A 24341-nucleotide genomic window follows, 5' to 3' on the forward strand; every position below is an offset into this window, starting at 1 on the left:
TTAAGTACATTTAATATTGTACAATTACTTTTGATACCTGAATACAGTAAATGTCAGATACTTTAGGACTTTTACTTAGTAATATTCTAACAAACTTTAACCTTCTACTAAAGTCATTTTCTGGCAAGATATTTGTACTTTTACTCAAGTATTGCTCTCTGGTAGTTTGTCCATCACTGCACAGTAACCTACAACAGTCCATAACGGAAATGCATTCAGTGTAAGATCACTTAAAACAGAGAAAAGTGGCATATTTGCACATATTAGAAGTTAAAATCATTTTGTAAGAAAAAAAAATCGATTTAAATTCTGTCGATCAACTAACTGATTAATCAACTAAATTGTTTCTCCTCTGCATATGTCAAGCTGTTAAAACACGACACCTGACACTATGCATTTGCTGGGGATTGTCTGAACTCCCAGGCCCCCTGAACTGCCCACGAGACAGTTTAACCAGCGCACCTGAAACTGACAGGAAACGCTTCAACGTGGATGCGCAGTTAGCTTGATATTTCCTGGACAGGTAAGAAACTTGCCTGCCTCAAAATCATTAATATTTTACATACATTCAACACGAACCCTCTTTAAGCATTGTTTTGTGTCCTTCACAAGAATGAAACACATGAGTTATGCTGGCACATTGTCTCTTTTACCAGGCTGTGCGGCACCACCTCACCTGTCTAAAATGTAGTAAAACTGTGACTAAATATTTCTATATGAAGCCTCGAGTTATCTCTGTGGTCTCCAGCAACTGCCTGTGGACGTTAAGGAGAAAACATTTAGCTAATCATGCCCTAAAGCATTAGAGTCAGCGCTTACATGCTCAGATTTAAAATGCCTCGATTTAAGCATTTTTTCTTTAATCTACAAGGCCTCCTAAGTGTTTGCGCTCCTTTTAAATATACTGTGGAAATTACTGTTTATAGCCCTAGGATTTGTGTCTCGTATTTCTCCCTCAGGTCACAACTGAAATGGGCCGAAAGTGCCTCCATGAACTTCATCTTAATGGAACTCGAAATGGCTTAAAGCAGCAGGAGCTGGTCTCCAGGTGAGTTTAACCTGTTAATGAAGAATCTTATGGCACACTCAATATAGTTGTATTCTCGCTTTGTTCGGTTAAGATAAGACCAAGGTTGACACATATAAAACTTGTGTGCTGGAACACATTAAGAGCACACAACATTTATCTTGATATCATAAGCTGATACAGCAGTATTTGCACTTTGCATGCATTTTTTAGATGTACTGTTTTAGTGTGTAGAGCTCCAACAAATGTACCAATCAATTGTCTTTTTTACAAGCAAGTTTGCTCAAAAGTCTGAGGTTCAAGCTTCTTTATTGTGGGGATTTGCAGCCTTTATTTGTCTTATGTGATAGTAAACTGAATGTATTTAGGGGTTTGTGCCAAAACAAGCATTTCAATCCTTTGAATCCTTTGAGCACATTGGTTTGATTTCTTTGATTAACATAGGAAGAACGCAATGAGCAACTTAACAAGACATTGCCAAAAATGAGCAAAACATTAATAAAAAGGTTACAAGAAAATTAGCTGGGGATATGCAAAAAAAAAGGGGAAAAAGCAACAACAAGAAATTTACCTATTGTGTTGAAAATACAAAAAGATGTATTCATTTTATATTTTTTCTAATAATAAATAAAAAAAATAATATATTATAGTTTTTCAGGGCATTTTTCCCTAAGTTTTTGATGATTTTTCAGTAACTTTCTCCCTTTTTTTTTGAAACAATTAAGTAATTTTCTTGTCACATTTTACAAATTTCATGCTAATTTTTGGGATGTTTGTTGCCAAGTTGATCATTGCCTTTTTTCCCCCCGTCACTGAAAGAAAGCAAACCAATTTGCTCAGTCTCAGGGTCAAATAGCTTGTGAAAGGCATCTGAAAACACATGAAAACTGATGTGAATTCAGGTCTTTAAGGGTTAAGGGTGCCCGATGTCACTTGGGATAGACACCAGCCCCCCGCAACCTTTAACAGGATAAAGCAGTTTCAGATAGTGAATGAATGAATGAAACTTCTCCCGTGTGTCAGGCGTAAACTCCCGCTTAGAATTCCTTCAGTGTACGTTGTTCAGAGGATTTTTTTTTACCCTAAACTGAATTATCTGCAAAGATCTCTCCACAACAAAATGGCCAGCCGATTTAAACTGATAAAAACACTGAATAAAGCAGTTTTATGTTACAAATCAGTGCGTCTCCGATGTTGCTTGGCCTGTTGGAGATGGGCCGCTAACATTGCACCTGCTAATGTGTGCTCACCATTTTTCTCTGATAACTTAAGAGTCGGATGTTTAAGAGGTTTTTAGTGGAAGCCAAATTATCCACAGAGGTCTCTTCCTTTCTAAAACAAATGGACCTGATGATTTAAACTGGTAAAATACAGAGTGATGCAGTGTCACCCTACAAATCAGGGCTTCTACATCGCTGCTTAGCATGTTGGAGATGAGTTTCTAACCTAGCATCAGCTAATCTGTACTCATCTTTTTTCTCTCATAAATTAAGATCCAATAATACAGGATGTTTTTACCAGGAGCCAAATTATCCACAGAGGCCTCTTCCTCTCCAGAACAAGTTGCCCCAGTGATTAAAACTGATAAAAACACTGAATAAACCAGTTAAAGAAATCTTTTTTTCAGATGCTGCTCCTCTCAGACGGCCTGATAATAATGCAGTGCACATGGCAGAATCCATGGATGACAACCTTCTCCCTCTGTACATATAAACTGCTCATTCTAAGGTAAGGAAAACACAACTATTCTTATTTTCATACTTGTTATATTATATTTCTGCTAGTATATCCCCTTAAATCCTATACACTGGACCTTTTAAGAAATCCCCTTCAACTTCAGATGAAAATAATTGTTAGATGCAACCCTGGTTTATAATATGAGTGAGTGCCCGCTTTTGTGCTCATATGCATTTTGCTCTACGTGAAGGCATCCGTGTCCCTGCCTCTCTATCTTCCTCTCCCTCTGTCGACTGTATGTGAATGTGTCATGGAGGAGACGTTAGAGCCCTGCATGCTGATTTATTCATGATATGACTTTTAATATCATTTACTGGGACATGGGAGTCTGCATCTCAAATAGGCCTGCCGGCACCTTTGTGTGCGTGTGTGTGTGTGTGTGTGACAGAGAAAGAAAGAAACAGACTGCACTTAAATATGCTCACATGCATTTATATTTGTGTGTGCATTTGTGCATATAACTAGGCATGAGTGCATGAATTGGCAAATGCATGTGCACTAACATTTGTGTGGAGGAAATCGAGACAAATTGTGTTTGCAGCAAAGTGTGTTTGGGCCAACAAAGAGGTGGACCTTATGATGATTGCCCATAGTAGGGTTGTGATTGAGTTATCGTACAACAGTAGGAAGTCATTGTGTAATGGGCAGTAGCCAGCTATGGGGGCTGATACCAATCTGTTAAGCAGCATAGGGTGTGGAGAGGAATGTAGGAGGAGGTGTCTAGTTTCTGTGGTAGCTGACTGTTTTGTTAGCCAGTGTGCGTGCTTGCTTGCATGCATGTGTGTGTTTCCATTTAATTCATTGCTACGTATTTGTCAGTACATGTTTGACAGTTGACGCTGCCAAGACAGCTAATGTAAAATTAATTTTGCCTACTGTATGCTGAAATCTACTTTCCGCATTTCATTCTTACTATATGCAGTAAATATTCAATTCAACAGCCACAAATACATATTCCACATATATTTTTGTCAATTAGCTCCATGTGCAGAGGTTTTTTTGTGTGCATCTAACCATACCTATTACTGACTATAATTAAATGATGAGGAATAGGTGGGTGGATGGAACAGGAGGCAGACAGAGAAGGGGGCGGCTGGAAAGCGTGATTTAATTTGGTTATGATCTAATTTGCTTTGATTAAAAATGTATGCAAATCCCTCTTAGCATAAGGGATCAGTGAGGAGAGGCGACACCTCTTGCTCTCTCTCCCTTTCTCTCTCACTCCCGCTGTCACCCACCTCCTCCTCCTCCTCTTCTTTCAGTCCTCCTCCTCCCTCTGTCTGCGGCCACTAAAGTGAGATGTGTGAATTGGAGAGCGCAGTGTGTACAAGTGTGCATGTGTTGTTCGAGGTGTGTTCTTTTGTGAAGCGACGAGATGAACCCACTCACATTGGGTGTTATTGCACCTCATATCTATTGGCTGAGTATCTGCTACAGGCTGGCTCTGGGTGTGAGGTGGTTTTGTGAGAGCGTGTGCGATTTTGTATGCGTGTGTTTGTTTGGTTTGACCCCGTCTGCCAGTGAGCCGCGTGTAGGAGTGACTTTGCCAAGCCGCACATGTCTCCCAGAGGTTGATCCTCCCCACAGCCCGACGCTGAAGGTCAAACTGCTGAACGCTATCTCCTCCTCCCAGTTTCCCTCAACATTCTTCATTTCTTGTTGATCTTTCTCTCTTTCTTCTTTTCATTCACACATGTAGACACACAACCTTACCCTCCACCTCTGTCCAGTCTGTCCTGTGCTCTCGGCCACTGACAACCTTCACAAAAAAAAGCCTTACACACAGTGTATGTGTGTGTTTACCTGCCACTCTCCATTTTGTGTTTGTGATTTTATTCTATTGTGTCGGTATAAGGAGCAGGCCATCTAGGTAACTGCATCTATTAGCATGGGGGCTCAGTCTTCACGCCACTCTCAATATCTTCCCGTCTCTGCACTCTCTGTCAGCCTGTCACCACTGCCTCTCCAAGTTTACTGTAATGAACTCTGGTTTGCCTCTGTGCTCCCCTTTCTCCTTTCCTCCTCTCTCTTCTCCTTCTCCTCTCTTTTCTGTGCTCGCCTGACTCCAGGCAGCCAGGCAGCCAGCCAATCAGACGTTTTATTAGACATCTAAGCAGCCAGCTTTCCTTATCAGTTAGACCGACAGCTGTCATGTCAGGAGGATGACTAGTTAGTTGGTCAGCACCACTAAGCTGGTGAGTCAGCTAGGTAGTCAGTAGAGGTAGGCACAAATATTACAAATGTTGACTCTTTTTTTTTGGTCAGAATTAGTCATCACAACTATGTGGACCAAGCATTTCAGTCTTGGCCAATCCATGTTGACAGCTGGGAGATAAGATGTTACAGTGTGGGGTTTTAAAGAGTAGTTTCTCATCACAGTGGGGAAAAATACAGAAGGAAAACTGTAAAATAATGTGATCTTTCACAGGGGAGAGGGTATTATATTCTGATCCAAGTAAGAGTTTCAGTGTAGAGCCGCAGCATACCTGATGTTCATCCGCACTCTTATGGAGCTCTCGCTCTCCTCCAAATCTCTCTGCAGAGTTTTAGCATTTTGCATTTTCACTCCATTTCTTTGCCTCTTTCTTGCAAATCCTAGCATAAAGTTGGGAGACACGTTTTTTTCCCCCCAAGGATTTCTGTTTTGGTATAGGAACAAATCAGAATTCATCCTCACAGGAATTCCAGGGTTGACTACCACTGTTGACGACTGTAACTGCAACTGCCTTTTTGATAACAGTGTGCAGATTGACAGGAAATGTAGGAAGAGAGACGGTAACCAGGACACTTCAGCTATGTAACTCTGGAGGGCTTCACACACCAGGGCCGTGACAAATAAATGACACAAAAATGTGAAATACTCTGCTGCGAATATGGCTTTACCTGACTTGGAATAATGTCAGTCAGATTGAATTTAGCTGTTCAATACGAATACATTCAACTATTCTTATTTTCCCATATGGAGTTTGAGAATTTGAGACGGCTATGTTCACGTAATATAGTGAGCAAGCCAAGTTACCCTTCTGACCTAATTCATGCTAACTACACTAACAGTGGATCAAAAATATGAAATGTTTTTTTCGCTGGCACTAGATATCAAACAAAAGAGAGACTTTATCATATCAAGTTGCTGTGAGCTGTAAATTCACTGCTTCTAAGCAGAAGGCAGACAATAACTTTATCTTTGAGCCTGACTGGGAAAAACCTCTCTTTCTCTGGGCAGCTACCTCCATCTCACTTAGACTCACCCTGGGTCTGCGTCTGCAGCTGCCTATGCTGCAACACGATGTGAAAGTGAGGAGCAGTCAGACCGAAACATCCCCAGATGTACACAGACTGACAAAAAATAATAATAAAAAACCCATCTGCTCGACTTGAAGAATCTCTGGCAAATATTCAACCCATTCTCATTCCAAGTTGTCAAATAACGCATGTTTGTCAGTGATTTCTGTGTAAGATACCAACACCAAAAGCCACCTTTCATGGCAGTATGATAAACTGCTGGCTGGCACCAGGTTGTCATGTGGCTGGACAGAACCTTTTGCGATGTTATGATACACCACCAGTTGAGTTGACAGCATATGGCGCGGCTGTATGATACATGAATTGGCGGAGTCAGTTGTTAATGCAGCTGGATGGAACCCGTTACGGACATATAATATGTTGCTGGACAGCGTCAAGTGGAAACGCTGCCGGTAACAACGTAATTTAAGGAGTGTGAGGGTCCTTGTAGGGCGGGCGGGAGGGGCAGTGGATGCGTCAAACAAACCCTGGGAACCTGGTGTTCACCTAGAGCGTAATGTGTAGATGTGGAAGTCCACTTTCAGAGCGGATGAGAATGTGTTGCAGTTTTAGACTTTCAGGGGGCACCCCAGCCTGCAAATACTTTCCATCAGAACTATTTCTACTGGCAGCTATGCAAATTTTCAATAACAACTTACCAGGATCCTGTTGACCCAGAGCAGCGTCTAGCAGTCTGTCTGAGCTAAATTGTTGTATAGCCTAAGCTATTGTTAGCAATTTTATTGAGTTTCCTTTTTGCAACATGCGTAAACTTGAGTCACGCAGTGTTTTTGCACAAAACTGACAAAAACATCAATTAAAAGAAAATGATGTGCAATAATCTCACAAAAAATACCCCTGGTGCATAAAGGCCTTAAAAGTTTGTAAGCAATTTTTTCCTACCTTTTCTGATTTGTAAAGGCCAAGGATATGTGCAAATTTCCACTCAGATTGAAATATTCTTAACTTGCATGGATGCATCTTCGCTCAGGCATGTTTGCGTCTAATCACGTCTAATCACGTCTTCCCACGTCTTCGTCTTCTCGCTGACTTTATATGTAAATGTACCATCTATAAACTTTGCTTCGCATGCATGTCTGATCGAGTGTTCTTCTCTGCATTTACTTAGTTGTTTAATATGTGCTTCTTTCTGTCTGTCAAAGCCAAAAATATGTTTATATCGATGGCAAAGGTTGTGTGTCTCATCTTTTGTAAATTTCAGTAATCTAAAAGTGCTTTCATCTAATCACTCAGTCAAGTCAGCCAGTTTTTTTTTTTGCAGTTTGAAAGGCATCAAATCAGTCAGTTTGTTTACTGAGTCAGTTGGTCAGTCAGTCAGTAACTCAACCATTCATCCAGTCAGTCAGTTAACTCAGTCAGTCAGCCTGTGTCTGCTCTCTTACATAAGCTGGGCGACAGATGCTGAATCATGAGCTGCCCGCTGGAATGCTCTCTCTACCCAGAGGGTGCCAGGAGGGAAGACAGCACACACACACACACACACACACACACACACACACACAAATATCCCCTCAAACACACACATGCACAAACTCAACTGTATGCATTCATGCAAACATCGTGCACACTCTGGCTTGCATGTACAAACACACACACATTGCATGTCATGCACTATTTCACATGAGATTCACTCCTCATGATTGAACTCCAGAGGGGAGATAGTAGAGGAGAGAAAGAGGGAGAGAAGAAGGGAAACACAGGGGTGAGAGAGTGAGCGAGCAAGGTTGAGTGTGAGACAACAAGACAGGGAGAGAGAGAGAGAGAGAAAGAAAGAGGAAGAGAGAGAGAGGCTTGCAGATAGACTGACAGAGAGTTCAAGAGAAAGAGAGAAGAAAGGAGAGTGAGATCTTCCCTCAGCTGTCTGTGAGGGTTTTGATGTGGTTTAAAGGGTTTTTCATGTTATGCAACTTTGAAGACGAGGCGTTTGATGTTTAGTTTGCTAGTTTGTTAGCTATTGGATTAATCTCTCTACCTTCTACCTCTCTTTTTCTGCAATTTATCTGATTAGTGCTAGGGGGCTTGCGTCACCCTCTTTTTGCCTTTTGTCTCGAGCGATGCTCAGAAGGGTGTTTTTCAGCGTCTCTTCAGAAACTTGGCACCTATCATCTATTTATGGGAGAAGCAATTGAAACTGGAATAACGGCCCTATTTGCCTGCCTGTCTAGCCTTTCAAAAACACGACTGAAATGCTGATGGAACAATGACAACCATTTCTCCCTTTTTTTCACTCTCATCTCCCAGTTTCTCTCACTACCTCTTCCAATCTCGCCTCTCCACGTCCCCTCAGCATGGGTGATTCATTTGTCTCCAACACAATATAGCACAACATGGGCTCGCCACCGTCCATATTGCCACAATGCGTATTTGCCGAACGCCGGGGATTACATAAATGTATTTCCACATTCCCTCCTTCCAGCGTTTTCCTCCTCTGCCCTTCCACTTTTCCCCTCATTCACTTATTCCCTTTCCTCTCAGCAGCAACACACACGTTCCCAGTTTCTCCCCCCTCTTCCTCCCTCTCTCTCTCTTTTCCATCCCTCTCTCTTTCCCTCTCTCATCAGACGAATGTAAGAATAGAACAGGGGAAGCCCTCTCACCTCTCCCTGCACACTGGCTAATTAGCATATTCATGAGAGGTGCCATAAATTATACATGAGATCCGGAGGGGAAACAGAGGCAGAAGAATGAGACGCAGACACACATACTCTCTCTCTCCCACATGCACGTGCACACGCGCACTCCCATATGCAGGTATGCTCGCGCACACACAAATAAACACACACACATACACACATATCCTCACTTTCTCTTCCTCTCACACCCTCTCTCAATCACACAACACAGACGGAGATATACAGGCAGGTAATTGGTGAGAAAAAGTGTGTGGTACAGTACACTGGCAGTGTGCAGGGCGAGACAGCATACACAGTATCGAAAGGGAGAAGTCACTCTCAGGCGAACAGAAAATGCAGTGCACACACGCAGGCACAATGCTTAGGTTGGCTGTATTTTTCTCCACACTCGAAGGTAAGAGGGTTTAGGCACTTTGAGGCACTAAGTAAGGTTAATGCAGCGAGGGTTAATGCTAAAAGGAAGCTCGAGAATGGAAAGCGTTAGATTCAGACAGATCTGGAGGTCATTGGTTTGCTTTATAACCAGTAAGAGGGAAAACTGAAAGGCCAGAAAGATCCCTGGGATTATTCTTAAATGTGACATTCCTGTTAGGGAGAATAAAAGCTTAAAAGTAATTAAAACATCACAAGTTCAGCTGCCACTTGGTCGAGCAAGAGCCTCAAAGTTATGCACCATCATTCAAACTATACCATATTTGTTTTAAATCCAATTAATGTGTTTTTCTCTCTTATGTGATGGATATTCCAATTTGGAGCCAGACTCTGACTCAGCATGCTGACGGATGATCTAGACGTCTTTAGCCACATATATCATATTTACATGTGGTCCAAAATAAATGCAGGAAGATGAAAGCTGACAGGAGGCTGGAATACCTCCAAGATTTTTTCTTTTTTTGATGAAAAGGGGCTTCTTCAGTCTGGAGAATGAAGCCACTCCATGGCAGCATCACTGAAAGGGATAGACTTTCAACCAGCTTTGTATCGTAACAGTATGGGTGGTATGTGTAAATGAACTGTGGTAAACTTCTCTCCATCTTACCAGTTACCAAATTTGCGCTGGCCTCGAACTACAGATTTTTACCTCTGTAAACCAGCAAGCACAGAAACACAGAGTATAGGCACGAATCCAGAGAGCGACGCTTGCCTCTCTCACTTTCTCTTAAATGCAGACCAAACTCAAATTAAACTGTAAAACTAGACAGTGCTGATGAAATATAAACCAAGATTATATTACTGTGTTATCTGTCCCTCATCTAAAATGTCTTTGGAAAACATATTTTAGTGCACTGTTTGGCTGTAAGAATTTATGAACAGGAAATGGGCACCAAACTGCTCATTGTAATGTAGAAATTGAGGCTGAAAAAACTGAGATCAAACAGTTAAACAACATGATTTTGTAAACCAAGAGTCTGTTTCTCTATTGCCTCTTTCTCACCTAAAATGCTTTCAGAAGTGCACTTCTTAATTGTAATACAGGTTTTTTGGTCATCAGCGGCCGCCCTGTTGTTCCAGGCATCGAAACGGACATGCTCATATTACAAAACCCACCAGTGGGTTTAGTTTAGTGGTCCCGTATGGCCAGTGCATTCTGGTAATTGTAGGTTTTTTGCCTCTTGAGCAAAATCAAATGCCACAGCTCTTTTCTCAGATCATGTAACACCAATTTCAAAAGTATTTGTGCCTATCTGCTATAAAGACAGCCCAATTTTAAGAAAAAAACATCTTCCCAGCAGTGAAATGCTTCTTTAAAAGGCTTTATATCCCTAAAAAAGTGAATTATATCAATACAAGAATTAGAAAAAAAGGAGTTTGATCCATAAAATGGCAGAAGGTTGTGAAAAATGCCCATTCCAGTTACTTAAATCCCAGATGTTGATATCTGGTTACTTGTTTTGTTGAGCCAAAATTCAAAAACCAAAGCTATTCAGTTCATTATCACACAAGACAAAACAACAAATCCCTCACATCTGACAAGCTGGAACTAGAGTACGTTTGCTATTTTTACATGAGCAGTTAATAAAGTATCAAATTAGTTCCTACCATGTTTATGTTAATTACCTAATTAATCAATCAAATTATCATTCTAGCTGGATTTCAAGCACTCTTTTGTCCATTTTGGGGTCAGTTTCGGCTAACATAAACTCATCCAAAAGAGGTACAAATGCCATCAATAGCCTTTTTTACACAGCGATTGTGCTATGACTGCTTCAAAGTCCCATCTTTGTGCCATAACTATGCGGCCCAAGGTCCCTTCCTGCTGGCTCTCCCTTTTACACAGACCTCTGTTTCTGTGCTGTTACTACATCCATCGTCAGTGATCACACCTTTTAAACAGAACAGGGAGGCAGCATAACGGAGCGATATTCCTGCCTTGAACAGACAGTATAAAAAACATCCTCTTCAATGTCTTTTAGTCAGTAAATTCTTTGATGGTGCAGCTGACTTAGAGGTCAAGGTATTTCGATCTCTCGTCACACCAGAAAGGCAAGGTAATAACTGATGAGGTGACAAGCTTCTTCATACAGGCAGCATGCAAACAGGAGCATATTTAGGGACCCAAATCCACATATCAGATAAAACTCAGTGGGCACAATTTACATTTTCACTCTCCCATACATCTTTGAAATAAACTTTTTTTTTTGATGTGGCTATGTAGAATTTAGATTCAAATACACAACATCAAGAAGATGTATACACATTACACACACTGGCTGTTAATTGCTTGCTATCTGCATTTAAAAGCCTTAGACTTGCCTTGATATCTTTTTTTCATCGAATACTGATTTAGTTTTTACTGTATCATTGGAATCCTGCATTTGCCGCCTCATTTGCACTTATTTGAAGAACTGCAAACAGGTGACAGCGTGTTAAATAGCATACTGCAGATACCTGAACACTCTAAAATAATCATAATTCCACTTTATTTGCGTCAAGAAAAATGTGCTTTTAAGGCTTGGGAACTGAGTAGATTAGATTAGAGCAAGATGTGCTGTTATTAGATAATGCTGTGCAGTGTGGATCCATATGGCACTCTTAACTACACTTTTAGGTACGACAGAGGTCCTGTTGAAATGATGTGGAGAAATGGAAGCGACAGCCTGAAGTGGAGGCAAGTGATTTTTACAGAGTTGCTGTTGTACATGATGGTATGTCTAAGCGTGCGATGTTGCAGCTAAAAGGTTCCCCCTCTGGCTTGCATAATGCTCTGTCACCATTATAGTCCGCAAATAGGCAGTAGGGATCCTGCCATACATGCTCAAGTGCTTACGACAATTAGCTGATTCTGGGTGGTTTGGATCTAATTGAAACACAAGGGAATGAGCGCGATTGAGCGATTTGCCTCTCCAGTGTACTAGATGGAATATTCATGAACATGTTGCCAGGACTTATCGTGTTCAACCAAGTCCTTGAGTGTTCGCCGGAGAGAATCTGCTTTCTTTTATCCATCCGTTTCCTGGATCCATTGGTTTATTGATAAAGAAACAGAGGATGAGCATGAATTTCCTCATGTATATGTTGAGCTGACATGTTTTTCTGTGATATTTATCATGAATTTGTGGTTCACCATGTGAGACCATGTTAATGTGTATGTGTTTGTCTGCAGGACTCTGTGTCGCTGTATACATGTGGACATAAACATCTGTGTACCTGTTGTTGTCTCTCTTAAAGGGCTGAAAGAGTTTTGAAAAAAAATCGAATTGTGATCATTCTGAGTGATTGCGATATGAATTGCTATATAAGCAGAAATACTAATGTTTACAGCACCATTCTCATTTTCATTGAAACACATATTGAAATGATTGTGGTGTGATTTTTATGGGGATCTGTATGGAGCATAAAAAATTCTGAAGTCTGCAGAATATGATGTGTAGGCCACAACATCTCTGCAGCATAGAAATATTTAATTAGATTTTTTTTTTTTCTTTTTTTGTGCATTTCCTCTTTAGCAAATATTTCGTGTCCTGCAATTTGAAAAATTCAATAGGCCATAGTTTCATTCCTTGAATTTTATACAATTTCAATTAATTGTTCAGCCCTACTAGTGTTAAGTAATACAAACCGGGTAAACCGGTGCAGAAGAAAATCTGCACATCCCAGTTTTGATGATTTCATATTTTCAGTTGAGCAATATCATGCTTTGCTATGATGTTAGCACAATCTCAACCCCTCTCAAAAGCATGTTGGATGTCATCAAACGTGCAGTGTCCTAAAGCTAAAAACAACCTTCATCTAACTGCAAAACTGATGTTTGGTACACATGCATTCTTGACTTGTGCAATCGCATGCAAAAATGGAAATGCAAAAATTAAGAAAATGCCCTGTAAATCTGCTGTAAATACTAGAATGCACGAGTTAAAGTACAAGCTATGGTAGAAATTCACTCCTGTTGCAGTGTGAAATAATGATAACCTGCTCGTTGGTGAGTTAGCATTACTAACGTTACCTTCAGTCTAGTGTGTTTTGATACTTCTGTTTTTTGGAGCATATTGCCTTTGCCCTTAGGGGACACCATAGTTTTCACCCAAAAGCAGTTCTCCTCTCTTTCATGAATATGAATAACTAATTTCAAACGAGTGTAAGTGTGTGTGCTTTTGTCTACCCTGCAAATGTGTGCACGCCCGTTTACATCTGTGTGTGTATGTGTGTGTGTGCTCCTTCAGTGCGGGTGGCAGGAGCTAATATCAGATTACGGATGTAAATTGGCAGAGTGGCTCTCTCTCATTATCACTAATAAGACTATGGCCTCGCTCTCTGCGCCCTCTCTCCCTCTCTCTATGGTCGGTTAGATGAGAGAGAGATGAGCTGATAGAGAGAGAGAGGGAGAGTAAAGGGCCGCTGCAGCCCTGTTCCTGAAAGCAAACGATTTCAAAATGCACTCGCTGATACAACACACAACTATACCACATTATACACTGAAAGAAAACCAGGGAACTTTTTCTTGAGGAGCACAAAAGCGGTGCAAGTGTATATATTATTTCCTCCTCCCCCTCTCTATCACACATGTAGACAACTGTGTATCTTACACTAATAAAGTAGCATGTACTCACTGTTTCTTTCCCTGTCTTTGTCTCATATATAATTACACATGTATGCACAGCACCATTCTTCACACATCAGTCCAAGGACATTACACTAAATGAGACAGAGATGTATTTATAGTCACAGAGAATTTCTGAGGCAGAACTAAGGCCTAACATACAAACTAACACGCAATTATTCTCACTACTTATCGTCAGCAATGCACTTTATTTCATAATCTAAGCAGCAAAGCTCTTTATTATATATGTATTCCAGCAAAGATCTGCATGAAGATTTACGATGCCAAAAGGAGTTGCAAGCAATTTTAATGGTACTGTAGAGTCACAATCAATCATGTAGCTTATTGGATATGAAGCAGTTTAGAGTCATTCGAACATATGTGCACATGCTTGTTTGGAGACGCACAAAGCTCTGGTGTGCGTGCGTGCACAGATACAAAATTTCAGTATTTGTGGTGATTATCCCAGCAAATAAACTTCGACTGATGCAAAAATGTGCACAAAATTGTGTTTCATCGCGTATTGATAACATTGCTCTAACTACATAACACACCAATGCGCTCAGTGAACACAATAATCACTCGCTCTGTCTCTCCGTTCCTTTCTGTCTTACTCCTCTCTCCGTGGACTGCATTCATTCAGTAATTACATTTCAGCCATTATTCTCAGCTGACACTTGTGTACAGTTAATCATGTCCATTTTGCCATCACGCACAGGTCAGAGTGTGAGGGTAAGTATGAGAGATAGAGAGAGACAACCTAAAAGGATAAAATTACATGTGAATCATGCACCAGGATGTCTGCTGTGAGCACTCATTTGACTACTTGTGTGTGTTTGCGTTCTTGCATCAGCTCCGTATTTGCATGTATTACCATTTTTATTTATCTGCCTTGGAAATGTGTAATTAATCCGTCTGTGTAATGCTGCATATGTACATGTGCACTGTACACACGTTTTCTTTGTCCCTACACTTTGTCATGGCACAGTATACGACAAGGGTAATGATGTGTAAAGTGATGATGTGCAGCCACCCACTCTCACCAGCAGGGTCACAACCCCTGGCCTCGGTTGCACCCTTGCTTGTGTTTGTGGGTATATGAGTGTGTATGTGCGTGTGTTACAAGCCAATCTGGCTGGCGTCTGCTCACTCCTCTATCCACTGCAGGCCGTCTGCTGTCTTTTATTTCTGCTTTAATGACCTATAAAGGGACTGTTACTTTTTAAATAAACCATAAAGCAAGGGTCATAAAAGGGGAGTGCAGTGCTGGGCACAGGCCAAGCTCTGAGAGAAGTGTGTGTACTTGGGTGTGTGCCTGTGAGTGTGTGTTTGCATGTGTTACACCAAACTGAACCTGCAGCCAAGCAGATATCACAGTCTGAGAGAGCTCTGTAGCTCTGGTATGTAAAATGATAAACCTACATATGGTGACCTTGCTTCACATAGAGATGAGTGGGTGGGTGAGGAGCAGGTCCAAGGCTAGAGCGTTTTCTTTCCCAAGCCACTGTCTTGGAGCTGCTGTAGTGGGTGTAGAAAGAAGCGAGCCTGGGGCGGCTTCAGTGGCGCTTCATACAATGAATAAAACCCCTTTACAGCAACTTATATCACGGAGGACTCTTTTATATTCCCACGACCGACAGAGGAAGCTTATGAAAGTGCTTAGAGATGCTGAGAAGTGGTTGAGGCAGGTTCAACCAAGCACTACTGACAGTAATATATGGGTCTTAATAGGTGCATGGTGGTGATATCTGCAGGAGGTGTAATTTCAGTAATGCTTGTGACAGAAAAAAAGAAAAAAAAGTTTAGGAAACAGTAAAGTGCCTGTCTTAGAAGAAAGGTCTTTGCACCATGCATATTTACGTCTTAGTTAGAGGAATGTGTGGGTGCAAGTCATCGCTCCCTGTCTCTCTCCTCTACCCCCTCCTCATACGCCGCGATTCTAAAGCCAAACATAAAAAAGGGGGGAAAAAAAATAATTGCCCGTTTTAGCAGAGTGTAACGTCGAAAATGTGTGTCGCTCATGCAGAGCTTCAAACGGGCTCGGCGAGGAACAGAGAGCAAATCTTAGCACGCCGCGTTTAGGACATCAAACGGGCCGCAATCAACCGCTTCGCAGAGAGGAGGAGGTGGAGGGGGGGACAGGAGGGGCTCGGAGGTGGCGGCGGCGGGGGGCTCATTTCCTTTGACGTTCATGCACTTCTTCTTCCATAAGAAGAAGTTTAGCTACTTCCAGCATCTATCAAGAGAAGGAGAAAGAGATGCGCTGACTGTCATACAAGGTGTTGGGTGATACAGACATAAGGAAGCGGAACAAAAGCTGCAAGAGGTAACGCTGAAGGTTATGTGGGTTGTGCAGACAGGTGTAGAAGGATGGACGATGCAGGATGGCAGTGTGAAATCCCTGACTTTTTAAAATATTTCCCTGAGATGTCATCATCTGTTTGAGGTCTTTTCTTAATTAGGAGGCAATCTTATTTTCCATGCAGCTGACAAAATAGACTGCTCTCGCTTTTACTCACAAACATTTCTTGTTGCAGTGCTTCACTGTTTCTTGCCCCTAAAGAGGAGCTGATGGTGGAAAAACGTGTTGTGTTAATTCAGAATAAATGAAGGGCAGGTAAAAATGTAAATTAAACAGTGTTTTTACAAATATTTACCATCAAGGATTCAAATGTTGCCTGGTACCCAGAGCTGAGACTAACAATGATTTTAACTTTGAGAAATCTACCAATCATTTTTGGATGAATTGTTAAGCCTAGTCATTTAGTCTATATAATACATGGATGTATAAAGAGATACAAAGTTCAAGGTGAGGCCCTGTTTATTCAAGTTGTTCAGTGGTGCATCAAGCCAAAGCATTTTTGACTTCCTGGGTATAAAATTGCCCGCATCTTCCACGTCGTTGGACCTGAAATGCACTACAGAGCCGAGCAGCTAAGATGCGGTTAATCCCTCTTCTAACTTGAGTTGGGATAAAATTATTTCAAACTTCTCCAAGTGTTGACTGAAAAAGTCATTCATACTATAAAATGTCATAAAATAGTGAAACATTTCCAAGAGCCCAAGGTAGCGTGCTCAAACTGGTTGTTTTGTCTGACTCACAGTCCAAAAAAGATCATTCCAAAAATGGATTTTTAATTTAGAGCGCCCTACACCAGAAAAAAAACAGGATATCCTCAAATTTAAAACACTGAAAGCAGACATTGTTTGGCATTTGTACCACATCTTAGTTACGCTTATCAAAATTGTCATCACAATTTTTTTTAGTTTAGTTGATTAACCTATGAATCAATTGAGCACCACTTGTATCAGCATATCAGATACCTTATCTAATTTCAGATACTGGTATGTAATATGCACCATTTTCATTAGATTTACTTAATGTGCATCAAGTGACAAATGTGTACTTTGAAGGGATACATTGACATTATTTGACATTGATATTTTAAAAGACCATTTTCGTCGACAATTTTCAAAAAACGTTTCTACGTTTGTCCTTCACAATCATGCAAAACACGCTCTTAGCGCGGGACTTGTTGTGAGGGGTGATAACAACATGAACACTATTTACAGAACCTGCAGAGTGGATGTTTTTCCGTCAGTGTGACAAATATCCGCTGACAAAATATATATTTAAAATGTCAAGGTATGCCTTTAATTTCTTTGAAATGTACCTTTCCCAAATGCTACAAATTTGCCCTTTTACGGGCACTGCCACGGTGACAAGCTATTTGTTGCAATCTGTTCTTTTAAAATGCAGACAAAACATGCAGGGGGAAACATTTCCCCTGGATGCTTACTTCAGTGTAACAGTCTTTTATTTCATAAACCTGCAGTAGATTGACAGGCTGACAAGCTGCAATAAAGTGTTCTTTGATCCGTCTCACTCTCAAAGTTGCACTCCGCTCATTCCAGTCTTCAACTTAACTTGTAACTTTTACATTACAAAGATCCTTGCCTCCAATCACCTCTTCAAACACGTCATCTCCCTGCTAGTTGCGCTGTATTTCTCCTGTCCTTGCCTCACCTCTCCTTTCTTTCGTCTGCCAAGTCGCTTTGTGCCTTTCTTTCTTAATGTTAATTCACCTGTGATCTTTCACTGCTCTCCCTCTCTCCCCGCTCTGTCTTTCTCTCTTTTTTTTCCCCCTTCTTTTCTCGCATCTCTCCTGCACTTCTTTTGTCCTTGATTACCTAGTAGTGAGCTCCTGGCTGTGTCTCCCTGCCACTGGGTAATGGACTATTTGCATGCAAATGGCAGTGCCTGGAAAGATTAGACAGGGTGGAGTGGATGGTGGAGGAAGCAAGGGAGGAGGAGGAGGAGGAGAATGAAGAAGGCAAGGAGACAGACAGACTTTATTGAAGGAGGGAAAGGAGGTGGAAAAGAAGCTCAAAACCAGATGAAAGGCAGGGATGAGTGCGTTCTGCTTTTTATCGTTTTGGCAGTCTGGAGGTCTAGATGATTGTCTTCGTTAAGACGCTATTATTGACAGTTACTTCCATGTGTGTGCGTGCATGTGCATCTCAGTTGTGCTGCGTGTTTGTGTATGCAAGTGTACGTGATGCTCAAAGACACAGAGAGAAAAAGTTTGAATGTCTGTGCCTCAGTATTTGCATGTTTATGTGCGCCTAACTAGCTTAGCTCCGAACTTGGGGAAGATAGGGCACTGCGGCATCTCTATTTCTGAAAAATTAAAGCTGGAGACCAAAGGTTTTTTGTCTGGAGAGAGAAGCCCAGGCCTCGCTGCCTCCTCCCCCTCCTCCTCCGACTCCTCCAAATAAATAAGAATTTTTGATTACAGTAATCAGGGCCATTAATAATGCAGACGCTGTGATGATGCAGAGGAGATGAAAGATGGCTCTTCTCAACCTTTCTGTGTTAGGAGCGAGGGGAGATAGCTGCTAGCTAGCCGCACACACAGACACACACACATTTGCACATGCACACACGCACACGCAAACACTCACCCACAAGTATTAAACATCAGTGGAGACTTGAGACCCAAAACGCAACCTTAAAAAGATACAAAGTTTTAGGGCTATTTTCATCCGACTTCTAATTACATTTGGTACAACAGTCCCGACTAGTTTTACTGCCTAGAACAAGGGTTACATCTAGGTCATTTTGTGAGTTTTTGATAGACATTATTAAGACACCAGCTGGTTATTTTTGTATTTCACAGAAAGGATTGCAGATCAGCAGAGTTGTGAATTGGATTTGTAGCATCTGATTATTGTCTTTAGCGCTCTTTGAATGCTCCCTCTCGCATCTACCTCTCTCTCTCACACACACATAAAATCAGAACATATTACATACCTCACCTTCCTCACTCTCTCTGTCTCTCTGCCACACACGCACTCCTCACACCGTGTATACCTCTCCCCCCCGAGGGTGAGTTGGCAGCGGGCCAGCAGTGGGGAGAGAATGCATAAAGAGCTATTGTGGCTGTTGTCGTTAATCAGGCCCGTATGCTTTCTGACAGCAGCATGCGAGGAAGGGAGACTGTCTCTCCTATAGCCTCTCCATACTCTTCTCCATTAGCTTACACCAGCCAGACAGACAGTCTCCAGTTACAAAATGCTAAAGCGTAATGGCACACAATATCGAAAGAGAGAAGGAGGCAGAGGGAGGGCGAGACGTGGGAGAGAGATGTATAGCACCATGGTGGCATAAACTGGATGCCCCGCCACCCCTCCAGAGTCCCAAAATTCACATTGGAGCCAAGCTGTCAGTGAGTGAATGTTGATGAATGAGGGGTTAAAGATGGAGCACGTTGCGTGTGTCTACATGTTGGCATATCTGTGAGCATGCACTTCTGCCGGGCACATGGACGTCCATATGTACATCTGGAAACATGCACGGCCATACATATGTGCTTATACGCGCGTGCGTGTGTGTATGTGTGTGTGCATTCAACACAGATCCACAGAGACCATGTCAAAGACTGTGTCTCCTACAGGTGTAAGCCCTGAACATCTGGCTGGCACATTTCAAACGCTCAGAAAGGCAGGAGGGGTGGGGCAAAGCCACAGAGGAGGGCTATACCACAGTCATTAAACAGCGGAGGGTTGGGGAGGTGGGGACCAGGACTGCACCACTACGGCATACACCTGCTCCTTGCACGTCTGTCTACCCACAAACCAGTTTTCTTCCGCTGTGTGTTCATGCAGCGCAAGTGGCCACCCATCAAAAATGAAATGGCTAAAAAGCAGCATCTGGGGCCAATCAAGACCACACTGGTTTATCAGCAGTGAAAGGGTAATACAAGTTTACGAATTTAGATCTAAGATTATTATTTTCATGGCAAAAGCCAATCAACGACCCTTTTAACGATGTTTGACTAAATAGAGTCACCCAAAAAAAGAGCACGGGGAGCGAGCGATCCCATCTGATTTAAACTGACTGTCCTCAGAAAACACATTGCTAGTTAAAAACAGAGTGTTTGTCTTGTTAAATGTGTAGAAGACATTGCAGAGTTTATATGGATTCATTAACAGTGGTTACATGGTCCCTCAGACATGTTGCGGAGACGTCTAAATAAAAGGAAAAAGACACTTCAAAACATAAAATTTGACAGTCACCCCCGCTTTCTAGTACGACTGGCCAGGTGTGGAAAGGTGTGAAAATAGGCACAACACCAAGTGTATTCTCTGTGTTGCCAGCAGTGGAGGTGTTGCGCTGTCAGAAAAATGAGAAAGAAAGTGACTGAAACCTGAATCGAGTTCTGAATAGCAGAATTTATACTTCATCAGAAACAACCCGGTAGACAAAATTTTCCTTCATCTTAAATGAAATCCTTGCATTTGGTATTAAAAATATCATGTAACATTTCTGCATTTAATTTATGAAAACAACAAGACCTATGTTATATGTTTTCTGAGTTGTGCTTATATTATCCCAAATGTTTTCAGCAATGTTCAAACCAGGAGAAATCTGCGATTTTATTCAGAGTGATGGTACCATTTATTTGGTTGCCTGTCAAGTCGAGTCATATAACCTTTAACCCCTCTAGTTGCGGTAACTTATGGAGAAACACAGGAAACACCAGATGATTTGTAATGTCAGTGAAAAGTATGCAAGCAGTATTACAGAGCAGTATCACAGAGTTTTAATACAGGTTTTTTTTGACCACACAGCAAAGTTTTCATTAATTGCCATCCCATTTTGCAACACAGTATTCCAGTAGAGACCTAATTTGTTGATATATTTGAATGTCAATTCATCTCATTAAATGTGCTAATATGACAAGTGGTTCATGCCAACCACCTTGCCAATGCATACTTAAGGGAATAAAGGTACAGCAAGCAGGTCGTTATTGCTAAATAAACCCAGACAGGTTAATGCAGGACTTTGACACTGAATTCGAGTTGCTACAGAGCATTTAATACCAGACTAGAAGATGAAGCTATCACGGCCTGTTTTTGATCTCATGTGTCACATTTCTGCTTTTGCTCTGAATTAGTACATTTTCATATGTAGAAAGAAAATATCTGTAAGTTTGCAGTAAGGTTAAGTAAGGTTTTGTGAGGCCTGTCAGCTGTACTATATTAAGCCTTCACTTGTTTCATAATCAGACAATAGGGGGATGTAATATAAGTGATGGCGGTCAAATATAAAATTACTTATCTGTACTTTAAACTGCTGTAGCGCTCATATACACAGTAATAATGTAAGCCCAAGGCATTTACAGTATGTTGATCTTTCAAAGACATTATTGCCACATTAATGGACTTATTTCATTATGCAGAAGCCAGAAGTTATGGACAACGGTTGACCTCTGTTGGATTCCACTTACATCATCTCCAGCAGGGCTCCGCACTGTACACATACACAGCGTGGAGTTTACACATGGATGATGGAAGCACAGTGCCGGATTTAACATTCACACTGTGGGCACTTACATGTCAGCACACATCAGCCGGAGTCAACTACGCTCATGGTGTACGTGATTCACATGACAGAGTGGAGAGTTAGGCTCAGAGCAAAGATTCTCAATGGCGTCCACAGCGTTGGTCATGTTGGCTTCAAACGAATCAGGGTGAGTCAGGTTGGGGGGGGGGGGGGGGGGGGCGTGGTTAGACTTCCAATGCTTGTTCTGTTGGATCTCACAATCGAGCCTCACATGGGTTTTTTAACTCAACCTGCGTGGATTTGGCACTACGTTGCTTCAGTTGTGATTCAGACTGATTCAGACTGGACGTCCACTCAGTTTATCATCTGTATTCATTTGACAGAGAGTCACTTTATGTGACAGCGGAGACTCTCCACCCCGACTCAGCATGAATGTGCCGGTCCAATCTACTCCAGTCACAGCCTGCGAGTCGTGTAGCATGTCATCTGATGCCTGCTGTGTCTGCAGATGCCAGGGCGGCTACCTCTGTTGTAGGATAGGGCACAGGTCACCACCCCTCTGCCTCTATCTGTCTCTCTTCCCCTCTTTTTCTCTCCTTTTTCCTCTCCTTCAATCTCTCTTTCTCCTCTCGCCTGCCTCTCACCCTCCCTCACTCCCTCCTCTTTTTCACTCCTCTGCACTGACACGTTAGTCAAATCTGCCCATTATGCGCTTCGTTGGCCATGCATTGCTTTTTATATCTGGCATAAAGCAGTCAATGACACTGAAAAGGGAGAGCACATGAAAAGAAAAAAAAGGTTCACATACAGAAAGGGGTCTTGCGGTTTGGTAGCCTTTAAATGTGAGCATCTAAGAGTAAGCATCAGTCATCAGTGTCACTGTTTGTTTTTCTGAATGCTTCCTCATCATTGGTGTATACAGGGTAAGACAGAAGGCTTGTTACAATAATTATACACTCTGCAGTGCGGCCCATCATTTGGCACAAAAGACAGGAGCATGTGTCTCAACAAGATCAGGCCAGAGCTGTTTTACATAGAAAACTGTTGGGGTGGATGGTTTTTCTATTAGTGCTCTGGCTATTGCATACTGACCAAATGAATGATGTTTACATATTAATATTGTGATTTTCTAGGGCCTTTGGTAAGAGTCTCGCAATATAATTTGTATCATGATACAGGAGTTACAAATCAATATATTGCGATATTTTGCGATACTGTAAGCCAGATGGTGTATTGCTATATTTTTAAAATCTAATTTTAGGCACTAGAGGTGCACCCTTTACGAGTCTGCCTATTTCATTGGCTTTGTTTTTTATGCTTGCGATATGTTGTGCTGAATTGGAAGAGTCAAATGACTATTGATAGATTACCATACTGCTACCTAGTGGTATGGGGCGTAAACACATCACAAAATGAACAACAAATATTTGCATATAAATTATTAATTAAAGATTGATAGTGTTTTTAAGATTTGACACAGTATTAAAAAACATAATATTGTGACACTTAAGTGTACTGTTTTTTTTCTTACACCCATAGAATTTTCTTGGGGTAGGGGTTGGTATCATTTGAAGTTTGAAATACTAATACCTTTGGCTTTACTGAATGCCATTTTTGAGGTTTTGAATCTTCAGTGATATTTCCTGCAAATTTTGAAAATTTGCAGAAAAATTCAAAGTTTCAGCAGGGGGTATGAGTAATCAATCATATTCATATACACCAATCAACCAACCGAACATGAACCGACTTGGGTAGGACTTGGCGCCGCCGCATGTGTGTGAGAGAGAGTGAGACAGAGAGAAGAAAGAGAAGGCGAACTATTGCACACACTGTTTCTGTAAATTATGAATAACTCAGAAGGCTTTGGGTCGGGCTCATCACAAGGTGCAATCCAAGTGCTTTTCAACAGATTACTGGTGAAAAAATTAGCAAAGAATGAAGCATTCAAATACTGGTGTGGATATAGATTACCATAGCAAAGACTGAAGCTTTGAAGCATTCCAGTCTGCCCTACTAGTACACATGTGATACCTGAATTTAAATGCCAAAACAGTATGTCTTTTCATTTCCTCAGATTAACTGTGAAAGAACCAAAAAAATCAACCAGGTGCACTGAATGTAGTTATGTATTTAGATTGTGTATTTGGATTTTTTTGCAGTTGCATTTGATCAGACAGGAGGGTGGAGGAGGTCATGTGTCAAAAGGGCCGTAAAACTGACCTAAAACCCACTGGTAGGGGCTAGGTGAGCTACCAAGGCGCACTTGTACTCACTTTCTTTACAACATTTTGGTCCTCAGACCTTCATCAGGTAAAAGTTTTGTATTCGTACCTTACTTTGAGAAATATATTTATGTTGTCATGTGTATTATGTTGTCATGTTGTCTTAGGTAGCTGTGCAAGAACTCTGCACTAAATAAGATCTAAAGTCTAAAATGTTGATTTTACATCATGAACCATCTGATCAAAAAATAAGCAAACAAGATTACAAATCTGACCAGGTACAGACACATTTTTGTCACTACCAAAAAATGTCCCATTACATCCGAACAGTCTATTTTAATGCCAAGCAGTCGGGTCGTATGGCTTTTAAATTTCATTCCGGGAAGCCTGTGGCCGAACTGCTGGAGGCATAAAAGCAATTCTGGATCCTGCACAGTGTTGCAACTTTTTGAAAATATAGGGCTTTGGCCGTGGCTATAGTTGCCTGTGATGGGAGTGAGCTGTGAAGACTATAATCAGTGTCAGCTCACAC

General features: G+C 41.5%; 1 protein-coding gene across 1 annotated transcript in view; it reads left to right on the top strand.

Annotated features, from left to right (window-relative positions):
* Positions 1 to 466: 466 nt before the first annotated feature.
* Positions 467 to 24341, top strand: part of LOC121945922 (polycomb protein SCMH1) — a 73410-nt gene continuing 49535 nt past the window's right edge. Inside the window, exons 1-3 of the mRNA XM_042490293.1 lie at positions 467 to 523; positions 960 to 1048; positions 2655 to 2755. The gene's annotated coding sequence lies outside the window, so the exon portion shown is untranslated. The remainder of the gene's footprint in view (positions 524 to 959; positions 1049 to 2654; positions 2756 to 24341) is intronic.

This window comes from Plectropomus leopardus, chromosome 7 (assembly GCF_008729295.1).
Source record: "Plectropomus leopardus isolate mb chromosome 7, YSFRI_Pleo_2.0, whole genome shotgun sequence".
Lineage (NCBI taxonomy): Eukaryota > Metazoa > Chordata > Actinopteri > Perciformes > Serranidae > Plectropomus > Plectropomus leopardus.